At 36.0% G+C, this 22,945-nt stretch overlaps 1 protein-coding gene and 1 pseudogene across 3 annotated transcripts in view; one reads left to right on the top strand and one right to left on the bottom strand.

Moving 5' to 3' along the window:
* CORIN (corin, serine peptidase) overlaps positions 1 to 22,945 on the bottom strand; it is a 197,658-nt gene that overhangs the window by 71,227 nt on the left and 103,486 nt on the right. The gene's annotated exons all lie outside the window — the stretch shown is intronic.
* Positions 2,453 to 2,571, top strand: LOC118608770 (annotated as a pseudogene).

Below are 22,945 nucleotides of genomic sequence, written 5' to 3'. Positions count from 1 at the left end.
GTACAAACTCTTAGAGGGTACACAGGAAACCAGATATAAAATGAAAAACACTAAGATTTTACCAGCCAGGCTATACAATATCTTCTCTCTAGGGTTGAAATTTTTCAAGAAATAGTGTTTATCCTATGTGAGACTGTTTCTACATTATACTAGAGAGTGCATAAATTCCATCTGTCTGCATTTCAGCAGCTGCAATGCCTCAAAAGAATTATTGCATTCCCTACCTTATGGTTCTGATGATTCCTCGGAAATGTAGCTGAAAGCTCAACATTAAATGTCTCCTAACATGTAGATTTCATCTTTAAGACCCTATATATTTTACTCCAGTAAAGCCATTTCTTTTGTATGGTTATATCAAATCTGGATCAAATTTAAAACATTGCATTGCTTGCATTGTTTTGATTATCGGAATCTCATATCTTGGCCGATTCAGCAAAAACTGACTTCTTTTGTGTGGTTCCTCAATGAGAAGGCTGCCTGCCCTCGGTTTTAGGATATTTTTAATTCTTTCTTTATTCTTTCTTCAGAAGTTCATAGTTTCATAAATCATTATTATTTTTGTAAAACTGAAATAACTTTTGTTTATTCTATTTGATTCCTCCTTAACCTATATTCAGAATTTCCACTGTTATTTGTGAAAAGCTGTTTAACTAGCAAAGTACCTCAAACACATCTTATCTGGAATTTCCAAACAGCCTCATAAAGTAGACAGGTAGGCATTCTATCATAACTTCCTTGGGGGAAAGCAATAGTTTACAAATAGAGAAACTAAAGTGTCAAGTGGTTAAGATAGCAATTCCCCAAAGCCAAGTATCTAGGAAAAGGTCAAAACCACCCCAGAATAGTAAGGTCCTAGCTCCAGGCCCAATCTTCCACACCGTACCCAATTCTTTTTTCTGATATAGGGGCAGGTGTGAAGTCACCTGATATATGGTCAGTTCAAGGGCAACAGATTCAAGTAAAAGTTCTAACTTGTCTTTATTTTTCTTTCTAAATGGAAGATAAATATTCTTCCTTCAGGTGAATTGGATCAGATGAGATGACAAATTAATGTCGGCTCTGGATTTTTTGGAGAACATCCTGAGAGAGCTCTTAAAAAGTTTCTCTAGAGATTTTTCAACCATAAATTTCACTGTTTTATAATAATCATCTTCCAACAGCCTTTAGGTTTAGCTCTTGTGGTGACAAAGAGAGGTTGCCTGAGATGAAGGCACATTATTATACATTCTTGATACCATTTCCATTAACACCATCTAATTCTAAGAGGTATATATTGCACTTTAAATCAATAGCAGATTGATATATGGAAGATTCATTTGTTAATTGAAGAAATGTTTGAGTATCTACTGTGTACTAGGTATTATTCTAGCACCTGGAAATACATCAGTGAAGAAAACAACAATAATTTCTCATCTTCATGTAGCATATATTCTACTGATCATCATCTGATAAAAGATACTTTTATCAACTAAAGATGTTTTATTACCAAAGTTGACTTCCATTTATACAAGTGACAATTGATTAGTATTAATGCAACAAGAGCAATATACAAATACATATTGCCTAAGACTCATTAGTTTACACATCCAGATAATGGAGTCAATTATGAATCACCTGGACTTCAGAATACCATGGATTCTGAAGAGTATATACCCATGAGGATGAGTAGCTCTTTTGAGTATTCTTGTCTCTGATAACAGACTGCTGAAATAACCTCCACAACCTGAATGAATTTAGATTTTCTTCAACTGCTTTCAGCCCTCTCAGTTCTCTTTGCCTATGTATTATAAGCAGCATTTATATTGGAAAATTCTCTCATTACCCTGGTTGCTAATTTTCAGAGTCTATTTCAGAAATTACTCACCAATCTCTGATAGTATAGTATCCTCATTCCCCCTGTCTTTGAGTCCTAATTTAAAGTCTGAAGCTCAGGTTCAAATCTTCTTCTGAAGTGAAAGCCAAACGGGCATAGAGCATTATCACCTGCAGCTGTACTAAGAGCTTCTTAGTCCTTCATTGTATATGCTGCTTGAAATGAAGTTCTTGTCAGCCATATTGCTCTTACCTTTTGCAAAGTTATTTAACTAGAAAAAAAAAGAATGAGTGCAATCTTTTAGCACCCTAATACAAGAATCCTTCTTGAGGCCAGCACTGTATCTTTGGTCATAATAGTTGATAAAATGATTGGGGTGACAAGAGGTGCAGAGCAGAGGGGGAAAAAATCCAAAGTTATGCTCAAGTAAGCAAACTTAGTCTTTATCCTGCCTATTAAGATACTGGAAGGCCCTTCATTTTGTTGAACATTAATATGTTTGGAGTAAATATGTATGGATTATGTCAGAAAGCTCTATATAAATAAAGAGTGAGGATCCTCATGGGGAGAGAGAGAGAGAGAGGAGTCAGTGTGCTGGGCACTGTCATAAAGAAGAGATAAATGTAAAATTTGGTTGAAGTCTACGGCCATGCCACCCTGAACGTGCCTGATCTCACCTGATCTTGGAAGCTAAGCAGGGTTGGGCCTGGTTAGTACTTGGATGGGCAACCATCTCAGAATACCAGGTGCTGTAGGTGTTAAAAAAAAAAAAAAGTTGGTTGACCTTCCTTGAGGAGCACAGTATAGAGAAAACCCTTTGGGAAACAGAAATATCTAATAGAATACTTCAACTTGTTTTCTGAGGAACAGGAGGTATAATCAGTTCCCTCATCTGCTGTATAAAATCAGCAAAGCTTGCATTGCTCCCTAATTTTTCCACTCAGTTACTTAGCCAACTCTTGTAGGAGCCTGGGTCACATCAATGAATACAGAATAGATCCCTTGCCTTGTGGAGGTACATTCTAGAGAAACAATTAATATAAATGAAGATAATAAAAAAGAAAATTATTCTATATTAGGTCAAAAGGTTATAAAGAAAAAAATAAAGGCTATAAAGAAAAAAAAAGAATACAACAGCTAAGAGAGATAGATATTGGATGGGCTAGAACAAGTCCCAAAATTAATTAGGGTTTGAGGTAGGCCTCATGGAAAGTTGACATTTGAGCAACAACTTGAAAGGCTTGAGGGAGTTAATCAAAACAGAGGGGAAGATTTCAGCAGAAAGAAGTGTCAATGCAAAGGCTTTGAGGTAAGAGCACACCTAGTGGGTGTTAGCAAGGAGATCTGTAAGGCCAGAGCAGAATGAGTGAGGGAGGGAGTAGGAAAGGAAAAGAAGAGGGAGAGCGGAAGGGAGGACCCAACCACATAGGGCTTTGTAAGAACTTTGTAAGTTAGGCAAAAAGAGAAAAGTCACTACAAGGTTTGAGTAAAGAGTAGCATAATCTGACTGATGTTTTCAAGGATCTCTGCCTGTTGTTTTGAAAATATTCTAGAGGGGTAGGGTAACAGTTAGGAAGCTACTGAAGTAATCTAGAAAGAGATGATGGCAGCTTGGAGGGGGTAGCAGTAAAGGTTCTGAGACCCGATTAGATGCTGTATGAATGTAGCATGAAAGTGGGACCAGGAGGGCTTCTTGCTTCATTAGATGACAGTTGTGTGGAAAAGACAAGAGCTAATGACTAAGTTTCAGTCAGAAGACTGGAACTGCCATCCACTGCGATAGGGAAGGCTACTAGAAGAGCAAGACCATGAGAAAAAATCAGGAGTTAGAATTTGGACAGGTTGAGTCTGACATGCATGGTAAACTTCCAAGTGGAAATACTGCATAGACAGTTGGATACATAAGTTCAAGGTCCATAAGTTCAAGGACAAGTCTACAAATATAAATGTGTGAATTATCAGCAAATCATTTTAAAGCCAGTGTGCCTGGATGAGATCACCAAGGAAACAGTTGGCGAGGATAGTGAAGAGTGAGAATTCGTGAGATGGTGAAGAGAAGATGAATGAGGGCTGAGCTATTACACCCCATATTTAGTAGCTATAGAGAAGAGAAGAAGCCACCCAAGAGACTGAGACAGAGTGGTCAGTGCATTAGGAGGAAAACAAGCAGCCAAACATGGTATTTGGAAGCCAAGTAAAGGAAAGTGTACCAAAGAGGAGAAAATGATCAACTGTGCCAAATACTGCTGATAGGTCAAGTTAGATAAAACTGAGAATTGACAACTGGATTTGGCAATGTGGAGGTCAGCAGGGATCCCCATAAGAGCAGTTTCAATGGAGTGGTGAGGACGAAAGTCAGACTAGAGAATGTTCAAGGGAGAAGGAGAGAAGAGGAAGTAGCCTTGAAAGGAAGGACAACTCTTTTGCTGCAGAAGAGAACAAGTAAACAGGGTGGTAGATTGCAAGGAAAGTGGAGTTTTAAAAAACATTTTTTAGTACTTTTGTGTGAGTACATTCTTTGTGGGGAGCATAGGGTGGTACTAAGTTCTGCCTACAAGTTGGCTCAGGTCAAATAAACTATGACCACTCCTGAAGACACAAGAGCTCAGGATGGAGGATCATTGACATCAGGAATATATTTATACTCTAAAAATGAAGCCAGTCTTATAACTGTCTGTCTGCTAATTCAATCACTAAAAGTATTGTGGCTTCCTCAAAAGTATTTGTCTGACAAGGTAAGAAATTCTCCTAATTCTCTTCTTCATCTTGAACATCTACTAGACATCTATTAAACATGGGGCACCATGCTAGTCACTTCTAATAACATTGATGCTAAAGACCATCAGAATGAAAGTCTGCTAAAAACAAACAAACAAACAAACAAAATCTGTTTCTTTATGGCTCACATAATTTACATTGGCATAAGATATTTGTTTGTTTACTGTTTGCTTACTGTCTCTCTCTCCCTTCTAGAATGTGAACTCCTTGAGAGAGGGCTCCTAGCAGTTTTTCTCACTTCTACGTCCTGAATCTAGAATAGAATCGAATATTGTTGAATGAATAAATGAACTGACAATACAAGGTGCCTAGCAGGCCTACATGATTGTTCCTATTTCTTGGTCCTGTGGGTTTGGAGGCAATAAATATCTTTCAATTTTATTCTTTAAATTGCTAGGGTAATAAACTGCTATGACAGAGGGATATTCACACCTGCACAAAAGTCTGGCTCCTGAGCAGCATTTGCTCATATGTTAGGATGATATAAAAGACCCTTCTACCTAAAATCATCTCCCCGCTGGCCTGTGTGAGTGTGTTTAACCTACACTCACAATACTCACTCTTTGGGTTAAAATGGTGGTTTTCAGAAGAACTCTAGGATACCATGCAAAGGGACTTTGTAGGCACATCATGGGATCAGGGGGGGTCTTCATTCCCTCTACCAGAGAGCTCTTCTGTTACCTGTTTTACACATTTGAGTCCATGTAAAATTTCCTTTGAAAGTAAGTTATTGCTGCCCCCTAAAAAAGTTCGACAACTTTTCACCCTTTGGATTTTAAGTGTTCAGTCTGAAAGAGCTTATAATTTAACACTGGGTCCACTGGAGCACGAGAAGGAGAAGGAGTAGGAGCTGTTTTGGGAGTCTGAGTGATGGGAGATGCTGAGCGAGGAGAAGCACAGGAGCTTCTCGGGCTATTAGGTTTTCATTATAAGCTTAAAAGAAAGGAACACAGGATAGGTACCTTTTGAGTTGGAGCAGGGGGTAGGGAGTGCTGGTGGAAGGGGCAGAGTTCAGGAAGGACATAAAACACGAGAAGTAAGAGTGAAAAGTGAGACCTCGAACCACGAATGAGACAAACAAGCTCAGAATGGCCTGCTGGAAGGGTAGTGGGCATGGACCTAACTCAGTCCCACTGTGATGCCAGAAATGCCACATCATTTTATTTTTTTAAATCAAATTAATTCACACTTCCCCACTCAAAAAAGCGAAAAGAAATGTTATTCAGGCAGAGGATGTAGGAAAATTCCCAGAGGCTTAGAAGGGGACTGATTTTTGACATGTTTCTCACTAGCAGGAACCAGTGCTCACGTGCGTGGGAGAGAGGCACGATCTCAGGGGGAGACAATTGTGTGGGGCATCTAGGACAGCTCTAGACAGGGACTAGACTTGGACTTGGCATGCCACAGATGTAATGGACCCTAAGGGCTTAGAACCATGAGGCCTCAGTGTTCTCTGAGGAACTGAAAGCTAAATCTTCTTCCTCTGTTCTTCCCTTGGATCCTTGTACCACCCTTAGGAGAGAGAGGCCCTTGCAAAATATCGCCTCTATCGCTCCAGAAACTTCCACATCCTCCCCCCTCAGAGTAAGCCCACACAAGCCCTGCTCAATCCTTCTCTCCTCGATGCCAGTTTCCCTTTTCTGAGAATCCACAAATGATAACACATACCTTTTTAGTTTTCTTAGTAGATTGCTCTATTACACAGATTTTTCATTTATTACCCAGGGAGCAAAGGACTTTATTAGCACCTTATACAACTTTGTTCCAAGGTAGTATATGGTAGATAGTAAATGCCTGTTGAATGAATGCACTTACAGAGCTCTTGTCTTAGATATTCTAAAAATAAAAGTGCCACAGCTACTTCCTCTTTTATGATCTGTGGTGCCCACCTTGCTGCAAAGACAAGGTAAAAGCGGTCCCTTAACTACAGTCCTAGTCTTTAGTTCAAACTCTCTCAATGCCTATTATATAACATGTTTCAATTACTGAGAAACCATTTATTTGAAGAAAGTCCAAAATATTTTCCCCAATTAAAAGTCCTCAGTAATAAGTTACTCCTTGACTCATTTTTTTTTTTTTTTCCTTCTGAAATAAAGCTATGCTTTGATTCAATGGAGACTTTGCCATCTGGCCTTCAGCTTAAATTCCCCCAAACAAGAACTAAAAATATATACTGTCTGACACACAGTATGATGGAAGATACATCTTTCTACGAAAAAAATAAATTGTTGTGAAATTATCTAAAAATCATTAGAAGGAAGCAAAAGTTGATCTATTGCTGGTGGTATTCTGATACGAGAGCGAATATAAATAGAGTTTAGAGAGCAGTTCTATCTCATCATTCAACATCCCAAGTAAAATCACAGTATAAAATCAAGTTAGACAAAACCCTGCTCAGTAGATTTTAATTCTAATTACAGAGTAGTAAGTAAAGAAAGAGCAGAGCAAAAAGCAAGAAGTCAAGTTTATGATCAGAGACTGCCAGAAATAGACTGACAAGCAGACGTGTAAAGAAATTTTTTTAAAAGAATCTTTATTCATTCAACATTTCAGAGAGAGAGAGAGAGAGAGAGAGAGAGAGAAGTGCGCAGAGGGAGGAAGGAGGAAAGAAAGAAAAAGAAAACTTTCAAATAAAGGACTGTCTAATTAAAAAGACATACTAGTTTACTACCTCAAGGTTTAGTGCCTGAAAGTCCCAAACAGAGCTCTGAAGCAATTTTGTCAAAAATTATTGGAAAATAACATGTACACAAGGACTTTGTTATTTATGATTTCCTTCGAATAAGCACAATAACATAATTTCAACTTCCTAAAGAACATTGGCAATTTAGAAACTGCATGCTTATAGTCCACCCTCTTAACAAGGCTGACAGAGAGTTCTAAATTCAGAGATTATTGCTCAAACATTTAGTTTTATTTTTTTTGAGGTGTCCTACTTTCTGAATTTGCTTTAGGAAATAAACACTTTATTTTCTAAACAAATAATTATCATTTAATGGCACTTTAAAATATTTTGCAATTTTCTACAAACATAAGTCTGTCTCAAATGACATTTGACAATTATTCACTTAGAATCATAAAATAATAATGATGGAACAATATATATATTACCCTTGACAAATTTCAAACAAATGTAGGATATTTCCTATAAAAGAGTTAGATCCATGCATCTAAATCTAACAGAAAAAAAAAGAGATATTTATGATTAGGAAAGAAAATAACTCTCTTGCATGCATGTGACAGTATCTGAAAAGTTATACATATTAATATTTTTTCGGACCTTTATTAAATGTGTAATTCAGGCACAACATCTATGGGAAAACTTAGGAGAAAGATGAACAAAGAAAAATAATCAGTTTGGAGAGTTCTCTCATGTTATCTTCTTTATTTGTACAGCTACACAAATTGGATTGATTGCATTTTACAAGTTAATAGTCTGTGAATTTCATTTGGAATTCAAACCAAATTTATTTTTAATATTAGTTTCTTTTATTTTAGTTCATTTTATGTATTGGCAAAAGCTGCAATAAAAGCTAGAATAAATTACCTATGACTTTGCAATATTACTTGGCTTGAGACCCAGAAGTAGAATAAACAGATATATTTACAATTTACTGTGAAAAGAACTTTGAAAAAATATCTTTTGAGACAGATTATAGTTCTATCCTAATGTCGAAAAATTCACTTCCAGTCCCATGAAGACTGTACTATATCTCTTTCCCACCTACTCTCTATTATTAATTATTGTAACAGTACTTCATAGCATTATCATTCTTAAAAATTCACTGATCTTCAGGATGCTGTAGGATGTCACCTCTCTTTCATATCAAATAACTGAATTCCAAGATTCTGAAGGCCAAGGTCAGAGTTCTGCCCAAGACCCTCTCTACTTTCCTTCCTCTTAACTGATCACAACAAACCCCACTTACCTGCCTCCATGCAGTAGCCCACAGGCACAGAACAAATTCCATTGGTTAGGTCAAAGCAAAGTTGGGAAAACTCAGATACTTCTAAGCTATCTGACCCTTCAATCTTAAACCACCACCAAATATTCAGGTAACTTGAATTCTAAACTCTATTATGATTTAAAACTGTTCATTTTTAACATTCACCCTAATATCCCATACTGATATTGAGTGGCTCTAAAGACAAAAGAAGTAATTTTATTACATATAGTATTATAATAAATATACAATATATAATATAAATAATATATTAATAATAAACAATAATATTAATATTGTATTTATATAATAATTAATACTATTATATTATAATAAATAATATTAAATATAGTATATAATAAGCATATTACTTTTTGTGCTTCTTTGGGAAGTTATAATGGATATCAAGTGCCACCATACCTGGTAAAGCCCAGTATATTCTGTTTACTAAGACTTGGAAGTAGGTCTTTCACTTCTCAAGATGCCCATCACAAAGTGTTAAAAAAAATGCCTGTGCTTAAAGGGTTAACCCACAAATAACTAGAGGGTCCAGTCTCCTGGATACAGCAGAGCTGGAAGGTGGAGGCAACTGGATTCTTTGTAACAACCAAGATAACTGGAAAACAACATGGTTCTGAAAGCTCATGAAACAACACCTAGGGATAGAATTCCTAATTTTTCTTTGGCTCATAGACAGAAAAGGGAGTCAGTTGCTCTAGGAAAGTTGACTTTTACTGTCAAATCATTTGTGCCCTGCTAAATGATTTACAAGCTGGTGGAACACAGAGGTGTTCTCTGAATTTTCTGTCCCGTGCTTCCTCCATTTTCTCTCACTGCATACTTTTCGTAGCACAGCTACATAAAATCTCTCCTAGGAATCCTAGTTACCAGGATTGTATATAACAAAGCTACACAGACTAAACCTAACATGTAAAAAAAGTCAACTTGCCTAAAACTAAATATAAGCACAATTTAATTAACTTGCATTCCAGAGTCACAGCTGCCAACTTGCTGAGACCAGAAGATTGGGTACATAGCACCCAGGGGCTCAGAGAAAAGAGGAAAACACTGCTAAAATATTTCCTCAAATCTTCTCAGGATTCCTATGACCCTTTGTCCTAGTAAACATGAATAATTCCCCTGGTAAACAAGATACAGGAATCCAATCAGGGAAACAGAATGAGCTAAGGCAGGAAGAGATGAAGTGTCAGGAGAGGCCAAAGTTTCAGGGGAGACATACAGGGACTAGCAAATGTATAGCAAATAATCTGGCTACGGGGTATGATCTACTTTATCACTGAAAGGAGGAAAGACATTGCTGCAGAGAATGGAAAGTCTAAGACTATGTGCCTATCACTCTAAATTCTCATAACTGAAATTTGGACAGTGACATAGTCTTGTCTGCCTGAAATACTCTACTGATCAACCTAATGGGCTTAAATTAACCCTGGGAAACTTTATGATGTAAGGGTTGTTAGTGGTGGACGAATTAGGGGACTGAGCTCAGCATGGGGGTGATACTGCTGCGAATAAGGTCCATTTTCTCCCACTCGCCAGAGGGGTAGGGAATGTGTAATTCTAAGCAGGATCACAAGATGGCAGCCAGACTCAGCACACAGAGCCTGTGAAAGCAACTCCACCTGAGGCCCTCACCTGGTGAGCAGTTTATAGAGATGGACTCACAGGGAATTCCAGCTGGGTGACTTATCTTTTTTTCTAAAGGGCATCCTTTGCTTGTTTCTCTGACTGAGTAAATTTGAAATCCCACTTTTGTTTATTATCACTACAGAGAACTGAAAAGTCTTCCACAGTTGAAGCCTACTCTTATTGGCACATTTTTCTATTGGTTTTCTTCCTTATTCATTTATTAGAGCTCCTTTTGTTGCACTAATTTTCTCTCAGGCCATCATTGTTTTTTAATTTGTAGTCTCTTTAGCTATACAAAAGTTTTACATACATATAAGGTCAAATATTCAGCCTTTACGATTTATGTCTTTTTAAACCATATCTATATGTGTCATAGAACAGACACTCCATGAAGACAGTGGTTTATGTTTTTTATTTCATGCTATAGCCATAGGACCTAGAAGAGTGGCACATATAGCATAGGCTAAATTAACTTTGCATTCAACCCAGGACCTTTCTAGAGCAAATGGAAAATACCATGGCCAAAGTTATGGGACACATTCTGGCCAAAATACACTAAAAATAAGCCGCAGAGATGGGGAAAACAGATCAGGTTTCCTAACAGTCAAAACTGATTTTGATATGGCCATAGAGGAAAGACACACAGATTGACTGATTTTTTGTTGAAATAAGAAAGTTGCCCATATTGCTGAAATGGTCCAAATATAAAATACATAGCCTGATTTGTACTATATGGAATAGAATGAAAGATCTCTCAAGGCTTTCTAGATTTGTTTCAACAAAATGGCAAAGGGAAGAAATTTGTTGACTACTTTCAAGCCAGTACGTTTCTTAATACCAACCACAAGAGGGAGACCACATCATAAACCAAATCACAGAATTCGTAATATACTTTTGGGAAGTGTTTAGGTGTGTGACAGTATTTGAAAACAATTGTATCTTATGTGTTTTTTAGTATTTATGTTAAAATAAAATCACGTTTATTTTAAAAATCATTTTACATTTCAAAATACAAATCCCCATAGATTAATGCATTAGAGAACACTAATTCAAACCTTGTGCATTTATTTCAGAATTGATATTTCCATTCTCATAAAAACCTATAATTTCAGAAATCCAGTTTTTACTTAGCCAGTTTTACTTCAAGTGGCTTTTTATGTATTTTTAGAATTATAATTTACACATAATATGACTTTTGAGAAATCAAAATGGATTTTACAGCAGGTGATCTCATTGTAGTAAAATCTCATTATAAATGCCTATTAGAACATCTCACCATAGCACCCAGATTAAATGAAACTCTTCATGACCGTAGAAAAGTTCTCCAGAAATGTTAGTACCATAAGCTCCAAACTTCTCTGCTTTAAGAACTCTGAAGAAAACTGCCAATTTTTCTCAGCAATTATCATCCTAAGAAAAATTTGTGACAGCCATTCCAAAGCCATTTGCAAATATAGACAGAAAAGGAGGCCAAATACTTTATAAAATTTGGCTTGATTCTAAGGGATCTTGGGAGGTCTCCCTGCCTAAAATATTTCCCAGCTGAAATTCTTCAGTTTGGTTTCACTCATTTAACTTAAGTCAGAAGTCCTCAATTAAAAGGCAGCTCCTGGAACTCCTCATTTACCCCACCAAGAATTTCAGAGCCTGTCTGCAGAAGGCACAGTGCTGGATATGGCAGAAATCATAAGGCCTTACAGAGACATCAAGAGACAAAGCCATTATCAGCAATTAATATTTCTGGAGAAAGTACTTTAAATATTTATCTTTTTTTATCGACATTTTTAAAAGATATTGAGAATTTAGCATAAAAAATATAAGAAAGGGTGGCACAAAAAGAACATAGGACATACCTGGGCAAGGACATACTTGGGTAAAGGTCCTTGAGTGCCAAGGGTCAACATGGGATCAGCGGGGGACAAAGAAGGGGGATGAAAATATAAAATTTTTCTTTAAAAATATTTTATTACTCATAAAACAGAATAGCAGTAATAGCGATATATGAAGAAAAACGAACTCATAAATTACACAAAAATAATGTTTTGTGTCATAATTTAATATGATATAACTAACAACGCATTACTGTGAATTTTCTGTCTCATTTTTCTCCAAATTTATTTATTAACTCATCAGAATGTATACTGGTAGCAAAATTATTTTCAATCTATATAACTGAAAATGGCCTTGATGCTTGAAAAAAAATGCAAGATTGCAAACGATTTTGCTAATTTTTAATTTCAAGAAGATCTTTTTTGTATGCAACTTTTACTGTTCCTTTTACGAGTACTTTATAGGCTGTGATAATATTGAGATAAATTTCTGATAAATTATTCTGAAATACAAATTTTAGTATATCTAGAGCTGATGATTCTCATGGAGCAAATCTAATAAAGAGATTTAACTCCTCATATGAATCAGTTTTGTGTAAGTATGAGTTTAATTTTAACTATAAATTAATGCAACTGCATTTCATTATTTCTTCTGATATCTCCCGTAAATTGTGAACATCATACAAAAAATCGAAAGTGGCTTCAAAATGTTATATAATTCAAAACATCCATTCATACATTCTATAGCTGTATCGTCAATTTTAAGGAATAGTTTCATTTTATATTACCTTCCTCGTTAACAAAAGTTTCATGCGAAGTTCACATGAAAATACTATTATTTTCTACTGACAATGGTAAAATGTAATTTCTATTTCTAAGCCTGTGGATAACCATTTTTGCAATGTTTGAGCATTTAAAACCAAGGATTCTAAAATCTTTGAAAAATTCTAATAAGTCCCTGATACATGCTTTATTGCAATGTTCACACGTATGCTTTCATGTATAACAATTTACTAACAAAGTCTGATGCCCAAGCACTAGCAGCTCCTATCTCAAGGTTCAGGCCGGAGAGTTAATATTTGTGCAGATGTCACAAGGACAGGCTCCAGAGACGATCGACCAGGCTGGCCCCCGGAGGTCCCCATGTGGAGCCCGTCCTCTACCCCAGGGCTACCACCCTCGAAACCTCCTTCTGTTGTTACTTCTGTGGTTGCAGCACCATCATGGCCACCAATCTGGGGCCAGGTCCTGGCCCGGCCACCTTGGAGCCCTGTGGGCCCCCAGACAGTCCTCAGGCATATATGTGTGCTTTGGTTCACCAGGCCAATGGGTGCTCAGCACCCATTGTGCCAGTTGGCACATGGCTACATGTGCACATGCTACCACCAAGCATATCTCTGCCATTCACACACATGTTCCATTGTCCCGTCAAACCTCACTTACAAAACAGAAGCATAAAGACAAAGTTATTAAGAATTACAAAACAGTGGCAGCAGAGCACTGAACCAAGCCAGGAGCCCCTCTGAGCACGGCGCCCTGTGCACTGCACAGATCACCAGCCCATTAAGACGGCCCTGACCTCAGCCTCTAAGAAAGGAAAAGAAAGGCAGAGAGGGCGAGATGAGGATATGACAAGCCCGTCTGAGAAGTTACAATGGCAGGGGTCCCAGTATCTCATTGTTTCTTAAAACCGCTAGGTCATTGCACCCATCCTCCACCCATGTCTCTTTTGCCACACCCAGCAAATTCCATCCTTTTGGAGTCACTGTCTAGACGGGGAACCACCACTGTGATACGGCTGGGACCACTATGTTCATTTTAATAGTAGTGGAGTTTAAGGTGCACCCATGGTTATCCAGCTAAAGAATACATTCCTCAGCCCCTTTGGGGCTAGGTGTGGCTATGTTACTAAAGTCTCCACAATATAATATAAGCAGATTCTTTCTCTACTTTGACTACTTAAAAGGGCCTCGCTGCCATATACTTCCTCTTTCTGCCCTCCCACAAGCTGGAGCACAGAGGACTCAGCCAGCTTCACTCACTCAGCTAAAGACCATGGTCTTGAGATCTATGAATCAAAAAGAGTATGGAATCCAAGTTTCTGGATGACCTCCTAGGGCAGGCCTGACTTGGCAAACTGGAAAATTCATCTCGGATTGCTTAATAGTGAAATAAAATGTTATTTTCTTTAAGTTGCTGTATTTCAGAATCTCTTTTATTACAGCAGATTAGTTTTTCTATAAGGAATTGAAATGGTTTGAACCTGGGGAGATTTTCTTCCCATAGTTCATTTGTCCATAAAGAAGATCTGAGGATAAAGTCCCTGGTTTGAAAGTTAGGACCCAGGAAGAAGGTGGGTCCATCCCATTCCAGTGAGGACTCTGTATGTGCCTTCCCACAAAGACATTCATTTACACATGTCTGCCTCGAGTTTAACAGGCTTAGGAAACCCACCCCTAGAGACATATCCACAGCACTGCTTCAGCGAGAAAATATCTTTTACGTTTGAAATAACTCATCTGCAAATATAAAGGCTGCCTGTACTTTTGTACCTACCTTATACAATTATAATGAAGATTGACAATACATGCAAACCATTAGGCACAGTATCTGACACCAAGTGAACTTCCGATAAATTTAATTTCTTTATTATTACTGACACTGTTAAATTGACATAATTTAGGCAGCAAAATGAAGAAGAGATATATTTTAAGGAAGTACACTGCCTCAGGCTTGCGGTATCAGTGGGCAATAAGCCTGTCTCCCCTGATGCCCATACACAGAGGTATGAGGGATAAATTAGTTAAATGTCCCTAAATTTCCAAAACAGAAAATCAGAAGTGATGAGTTAGAGAATTGAAATGGAAGGAAAAGCCTGTGCATCAAAGAGAAGAAACCAAGAACTCAGTGGAAGAGAGAAACATAAAAGGAAGAGCCACAAAATCCACTCCCCATATCCACAAAACCAAAGAAGAAAATGGGCTTCTACTTTAAAAAAATAAAAATAAAAAGAATCTTAGGAAAACCAAACTTTCTTTAAAGTCATAGGGAATATAAAGAGGTAATGGAAAATCTTAACACTTCATTAGGTGTGGAAAGAATCTGGTAATAGACGAAACTGAGAAGTCAGACTTTTAATTACTTATCTCTAGAGCACTGTTTTCAGAGAGTGAACAATGAATAGTAATAACGAAGAAAAGTAAGATGAACTAGGTGAAAATTTGGAGAAAGATTTTTTAAATAGTCTGGACTTGGCAGTATTTCATTTGTTCAGCCCTTTTAAGGAAGCAAATAGTCCACATAGTGAAAAATTCAGTTAACTAAAGTATATCTGTTTAACATTTTAAATATCTTTCAAGATTTTATTAGAGTTTTGTGAAACAGAACACTTGTACTCTACCTTTTTAAACTGAGTGTGCTAATTTTTAACATTTCCTTGCTGCTTTGGGGCCTTTATGGTTAACAGCAAAACTTTCCCAGGGCTACTGGGAAGATCCTGGGGTGACCTTGTCCCGGTGCTAAGCTGCCTAAGACTGCTGCCAGCTTTAGGTTCTTGCCTGTTATATGCAGTCTCAGCAGTCAGCATCTCTACTGGTGTAGAGACACCTGCACCAGTAGTTCTACCCATCTCCATTTCCAATTTGTTTGTCATTAGGTATAGAGATCTGGGAAGCCAAAAAAAAAAAAGCAAGTTTTTAGATTTGTTTCAAAAGTAAAAGTTAACAGGCTACGAAAGAGGACCGTGGGAAATACTTTTATTTCTGAGTGAACATCTATTTTGTTGTTAATCATTTTTTGCTTTGTTAATCATTGGTTATATTCTGAATTATTTAGGTGGCAACCTCTGGATAAGTGAGATGCTACCATATATCCAAATAACCTAGTTAAAATAGAGGTAGCACATGAAAAGAGATGGTTAGCTACTGTGGAAAGAGCGTGGACTTTTACTGTTAGAATCAGGTTCAAGTCTCAGCTCTGCCTCTTGCCAGCTGTGTGAACACTCACTCCCACTATGCAGAGGTATTTCAAAGATAAGAAAAATAAGGTAAGGTACCTGCCTCTGTACTTGGCACATATTGACCTCATGTAGGCAAGCTGTGTCATTATTATTTTTATGTCATCGAATATTTAGGGGAAATTTAGATGTGTATCTAATATAATCCAAAATTATTATTACAAATCCAAAATTTAATCTGAAAAATCAACTCTAAATTATTTTAGGTAAAATAGTGTTGATTAAATTTTCTAAATTTTAAAACTGGAAGAGACTGATATTCACACAGTCCTGTCTCTTCATCCTATAGATTAGGAAACAAAGGCCAGAGAGTCAACATGACCTGGCCAAAGTCACAAAGCTAATTAGAATGCAGAAGCAGGATTGGAATTCACGTTTTCTAATGTCCAATCCAGTACTCTTAAACAAACATGAATTAATCTAGAACAGGGGTTGGAAAACTTTTTCTATAAAGGGACAGACAATAAATTGTTTTAGGCTTTGCAACAGATATGATTCTGTTGCAACTGTTCAACTATGCCACTGTAGAGCAAAAGCAGCCATAGACAGTACATAAGTGAATGAGCATAGCTGTGTTTCAATAAAACTTTATTTATAAAAACAGGCTGCAGACTGTATTTTGCTATGGGCTGTAGTTTATGTATACATCCCTGATTTAGAACAAGCTGACAAAGCTGACTCTTGAGCTAAAAAAAAAAAAAAAAAAAAAAAAATTGGGATAATTTTAAATCAACAAATCTATTGTTAATACAGTAAAAAACTGGATGGCAATAAAAGAACTTAGAAGAGTGACTATATACATGCTTTAAATGTTACTATTGTGACTAATATTTTTAAATGTTTGATAAGAGTCGGTCCTGGCCTCAAGACCATTATATTCCTAGGTAGCAATTGGGATAATGAAAGAAAGAAGCTCTAAGAAAGCAAAAGAAGATTCTTAAAGAAATGGAATTCTAAATTATCTTGGCTAAATAAGAACAGTGAAGAGAACTAAAATAATGATAAGCATTAAATGATACAATTTATTTTAGTTAGGGTAGCTAAAATACAAAGTACTAAGGGAAAAAAAAGCAGAATACTCTAACCTAAAGAAGAAATAAGTAAATGTTGCCATCAAAATCTGCTGAATATCACAAACTGAAAACACATCACCATCTCCACATCCTTAGCATCAGAAGCCAAGACTATGCTCATGGAACCAGGAATAATCTACCAGAAGTAAGAACACACCAAAATTGTGTCTGGCTTTCTGTCAGGACCTCCTGATGATGTTAGTTCCACCGTCTCAATTTTCATAATATGCTTCAGACACATAAAGAGGGCTCTCATGGAGAAAAGTGCCCAAATATCTTTTTCTCCACTAAGAACTAATACGACGAAATGCCTGTGCTGCAATATGAGGCACAGACAAATTTCCTGTGCTAAGAAGTACAACAGATTGGAACGGGTTTGCTAAGGAATATTGTTCAAGCTTCCTCTAGGGAGCCTTTGAGAGAAGACTAAATTCTGCAACTGTTTGGCATGAGGTACCCACCCTGAAGAGAAAAAAAAAGTAGAAGACTACTACTTTTTGTCATTTGATATACTCAGTTGAACTAAATGTAATGGTAATGGTTATTTAAAAAGCACATCTACCCTAAAAGCACTAAAGAGTAACCCAAAGATATATGATGAGAATAAGGTTCATTACATCATGCCAACTTGCTCCCCAAATCTGTTCAGTTTATACAAGACTCATTCAGAGTATTCAGTGCTTAGTGCAAACAACTATGATCTTGCAATATTTGATTTATCCTTGGGCTTTTACACACCTAAACTTTGGTTTCACTGCATGATTTTGGAAGAAGAAAGGCATAAAATGAAGCTATAGCAATGAAGAAGAAAGTTTTATGTATATAACTTCTGCAATTCAAAAGGCTCTAAGTCAACATGATGGTATTAGCCAAAAAGCATTTAAACACTTTGCTCTCTCTCAGAAATAAGATTAAAGCTGTTGTCTGAATACTGTAGTCCATTATTTTTTCTTATACTTTTTTCTTCATATATATACTTTACAAATATGTAAATTGTATACATTTTATAAATATATTTATATATCTTACAAATATTACACATATTCCATAAAAATATATAAAGTATTTTTTCCATTTATAATGTTCTCTTGCAATGCAGTTATAATTTATAGCTAAATACAGCTATTAGAAAAGCTTCAGTTTTTCAATATAGATAATAGGCATTTTATTTCTGTGCATCAACTTAAAAAAAGAAGTCTTCAAATATCAAAAATGTATCATTAATGTATCAAAAATATTGATACATTACAAAGATTACAAAAAAGAACATGAAAATGAAGTCACATTCACACTTGTTAAAAATGAATGTTAACTGAAAGAATAATGTGCACAAAAATATATAAAGAGAATATATTCATTACAATGGAAAGTAGAGAAATACCTATTAGTTGTAACTGACATTGTAAACAAAATTCCTATAGAAATAATACTATGAAAATCAGGACTAAAGCATATCTTTAAAAAGTAAATTGGCAAGACCAAAAAGATGCCTGCCTCTTGAACAAAAGAAGTTGTGTTTAATTTGCTTAAAGGAAAAGTAATGTTTTGTGTGGAAACTCAGATCTCAGAACCATGGATTTTTCTCATTTATTTTCCATTGTAATATCCTTCAGGGTTTTTCACAGCAACAACAATGGCTCTAACAGACAACTCAGGCATGCAAAACCAGTACATATTCAATTTTACCAGTTGATGAAAAATGTTTTTTCTCACCCACAGCTTTGACCAGGTCACCCCTCCCTGCCAGTGGCCTCACTATTGTCCTCCTTATCAAACGCAGACTCCACTTCTTAGTTTCAAAGGCCCCCTCCAGTTTTCCCAGCTTTCATTTCCTCTCTAACCAGTCTGTATTCTTCCAGCCAAGAAATCCTTCATTCAGTCCTTTCATTCACTGCCCCCAATCCATCCATACTATCTCTCACTTGTACAACACTGGCTCAGAACCGCTTTCAACAACCTACTTCTCTCCTAAAATGGAATTAAACCTACATTTGTTAGGTTAAACGACCAACTGCTTTTGTTGTCTTGTTTTTATTTTTAAATCCGATGACATTTGCCCTGTACAAAAGAGATTATAAAATGGGACCAGGATACCAGTAACAAATTTCTAGAGTAGTTTAATCATTCATATTCAATCTATTAGACCTATATGAGGCATAACAGTAAAGAAGTAATCTATTACATTTAATGATTGTTGGTTATAGGAATTTCAGTTGATATAACTTCAGGGATCATGCCAGGACCAGAAGAAATTGGGAGAACTGGGCACTAGATGCGTGGTGAACACGTGGTTGTCATCATTCCTTCTACCTTTTCCTCTCCCCAATGGATCAAAGTCTCCAACGCGTGAGTCCGTGGGAACACAGACAATCTATCTTGTGGGTGCCTGAAACTCGAGTGCCTGAAACAACCTGAGCACACAGGCACTCCATACACATTTGCTCTATGTGTGAATGGCACATAGTTGCTGCTTCAGATCTAGTGAATGGATTTCTTCAAGTTGAGTTCTCAGAAAACAAAAAGAATATAAAAATAATTTCTTTCACTTAGATCTTTCTAGTAATTTGTTCTACTAAACAAGGCTATTAAATCATATGAAACAGTTTTGTTTTCTATCAGAACAAGATACTACTTGTTTTGTTATAACATTCAAACATTAATCCCCCGGCTGTTGAGTTTCACAGTTAAGCAAGTTTTCCAGTCTTCAGATTTTAGCCTATAAAAATCTGTAAAAATCCTTTATTCAAAAGTTATACTTAGCAAGGAGTCTTCTGAAATCCAAATTGAGAGAATTGGAAACAGCTTAACAACCCAAAAGAATAATATTTCATAAAATCCTATGGAGTAAAAAGCCAGATCCTGTAGGACCACTGGCTGAGTGTATTAGGCAATTTCAGAAGATATTAACTCTTTCAGACCCTCTATGTGCTATTAAGTGGACAGAAGTAACTTGTCAAATGTTTCCCAAGATTTTTGAGTGATCAACCTCATATTTCATCTAAAACATTCTGTCATTTCCATTTGAACTGATTTTTCTAAAACGGTATTCTAAAGCTTTCTTGCTAGGAAGTATATGATGTTGCATTTTACTTTGTGTAAAATCTCCAGTCAAATCAACTCGCATTGCTTTGCTTCATAAAAATAGAAAAATGTGCTACAAATAACAGAAATAAAAATGTCAGTACATTCATGTCTGTGTCTGTATTTGACTTGCAGAATAAGGGACTTCGTGAAATAAAAATATGTCAAGCTCTTCTATTTTTATCACTGCTATTCTATACTGGGCAGATCTGAACATTGCATGTTTTCTTCAATTAGAAGACTGCCGGTAGGCAGGCTTATTGTCAGTGCAAAGTCTTTGCCTAAATTAAGCTACACATTTCTGACACCTTGTCTGAAGAGACTGAGAGCAAAACTCCAAACTTCTTTTTACCAGGCCAGTATCAGCAGTTCTAATCCAGATAGCCATTTTTTTTTTTGCCCTGTGTTGAGAGTTATTTGAACTGCCAACCATAAAAAGGAAAATAAGAACATTCCCATGAAGAAGAAAATAGAGAAGCTGATTGGGGCATGTTCAGGTAATCATTGCTTATCTAACCACAAATTATATGGTTAATAAATGGCATTTGATTTATATATGTAATCATGTCATATTTATATATAGAGAGAAATGTTCCTGTACATGTATTTTTTGTAAAAATAAACCCTTCCTTTCTTTTATGGGCCTAATGCTATAGGTCTAATCTTTAATCTATTCTAATTAAGTGATTGCAAAGAATAATTTTTAAATAAGTAGTCTCTGTATACAGAACCACTATTTTGTGCTAATTTTGAATGCTATTAAATGTACACAAACCCTCTTTTCTCCTTTCAAAATATGTGCACTATTTTATAACAGTGATGTCCTAGTTCTATGAACTCAACAGGTCCAGATTCAAAGAGATTCAAATCACAGCTTTACCCAGTCTTACTTCTATATTCTTGAGATTACTTAAACCCTCTAAGCATCAGTTTTCTCATCTAGAAAATGGGAAGTATTTCAGTAAGTTTGGGCTGCTGCAAGAATACCACAGACTGGGTGGCTCAAACAACATTTATTTTTCACAGTTCAGAAGCTGGAAGTCTGAGATCAGGGTGCCAGCATGGTCAGGACCTTCGCAAGGGCCCTTTTCCTGGTTATGTTCTCACATAGCCTTCCTCAGTATATGCCAGAGAGAGAGCAAGCTCTAGTCTCTTTTATTATGACACTAATCACATCATGGAATTAGTTCATGATCTCATCTAAACCTAATTACCTCCTAAAGGCCCCACCTCCTACATCATTCTATTGGGAGTTGCTGATTCAACATATAAATTTGGGGGTGAGGTTTACAAACAAGTCCATAATAAGAATAGCCATAATGAGGAGTAAAGAAGAAAATCTCTCTAAAACTCTTAGCATGGCACTTCATATATAATAAATGCTCAGTGAGCGTTGTCTATAATAATTATTATTATAATAATATTATCATTAAACACTATTATTAAAACACCATTATTTTTTTCTCTTTTAATTCTTTAAAGGCCTAAACCATATTCACCAGAGAGAAGCTTAATTTAAAATTAATTGATTTTCCCTTCAGCAAAACCCAAGTAGAATAAATTTAAAGGAAATCATACCTAGACACAAAATAATTAGCCTAGCAAGGTTTATCCCAGGAATGCAAGGCTAGTTCAACATTCAAAAGATAATAAATGTAATCCACAGGTTAACAAACTAAAGAAAAACCACATGATCAAGACAATAGATGCAGAAAAGCATTTGATAAAATTTAACGTCTTTCATGATAAAAATGCTCAGAAAACCAGAAGAAAGATTTAGTTTAAAGGCTCACCTAAATAGGTCAGCCCTACCAAGGACACTCTACCTTTCTTAAAAGTCAACTGTGACATATAACTACCTAATCACAGGACTGAATACCATCATATTCATGGTTCACACCTACATTCAAAGGTAGGAAGATTATACAAGGTGAATATACCAGGAAACTGGAATCTTGGGGACTACCTTAGAATTCTGCTTTTCATAAAAAGCAACTGACAATAGAAAACCAATATTCTAAAAACAGTACCTTTTACAGTAGCTCTAAAAGTATCTAACAAAATATGTGCAAGATCTATATAATGAAAACTATAAAGTGCTAATAAGAGATCTAAGATGGACCTAATAAATAAACCAAATTCATGGTTTAAAAGATTCAATATATTTAATATCAAATGGACATCTCTCTATATTGATCTATAGCTTTAACACAATTCTAATCAAAAATCTCTGCAGCATTTTTTGATAAGCTGATTCTAAAATTTATATAGAAAAGCAAAGTGCTAGAACGAAAAATAAGTGTTGAGCAAGAACACAGTTGGAATCCTCACATTAACAGATGTTAAGCCTTAATATAAAGCTATAATAATTAAGACAGTGATTTTGGTTGAGAGATAGACACAAAAATCAAGGGAAGAGAATAAAGAGCCCAGAAATAGACCCACATAATATGCTCAAATAATCTTTTTAATTTTCTTTTTTTCATTAAAAATTTTTTATTATTAAATATATTGAGATGGCACTGGTTAATAAAATCATATGGGTTTCAAGCATACAATTCAATAATACAGCATCTGTATATAGCTTCATATGTTTATCACCCAAAGTCAAATCTCCTGTCACCATATATTTAACCCCCCTTATCCTTATCTACCCACTCTCCCTTTACCTCTGATAACCACTTAACTATCATCTGTGTCTATAAATTTTTATTAGTTTTTCTTATTTGTTTGCTACTTTCAGTTTTATATCCCACATATGATTG

Source organism: Rousettus aegyptiacus, unplaced genomic scaffold (genome assembly GCF_014176215.1).
Source record: "Rousettus aegyptiacus isolate mRouAeg1 unplaced genomic scaffold, mRouAeg1.p scaffold_m13_p_10, whole genome shotgun sequence".
NCBI lineage: Eukaryota > Metazoa > Chordata > Mammalia > Chiroptera > Pteropodidae > Rousettus > Rousettus aegyptiacus.
The sequence above is the reverse complement of the archived record's forward strand: the minus strand, read 5'-3'. Positions and strand labels throughout refer to the sequence as shown.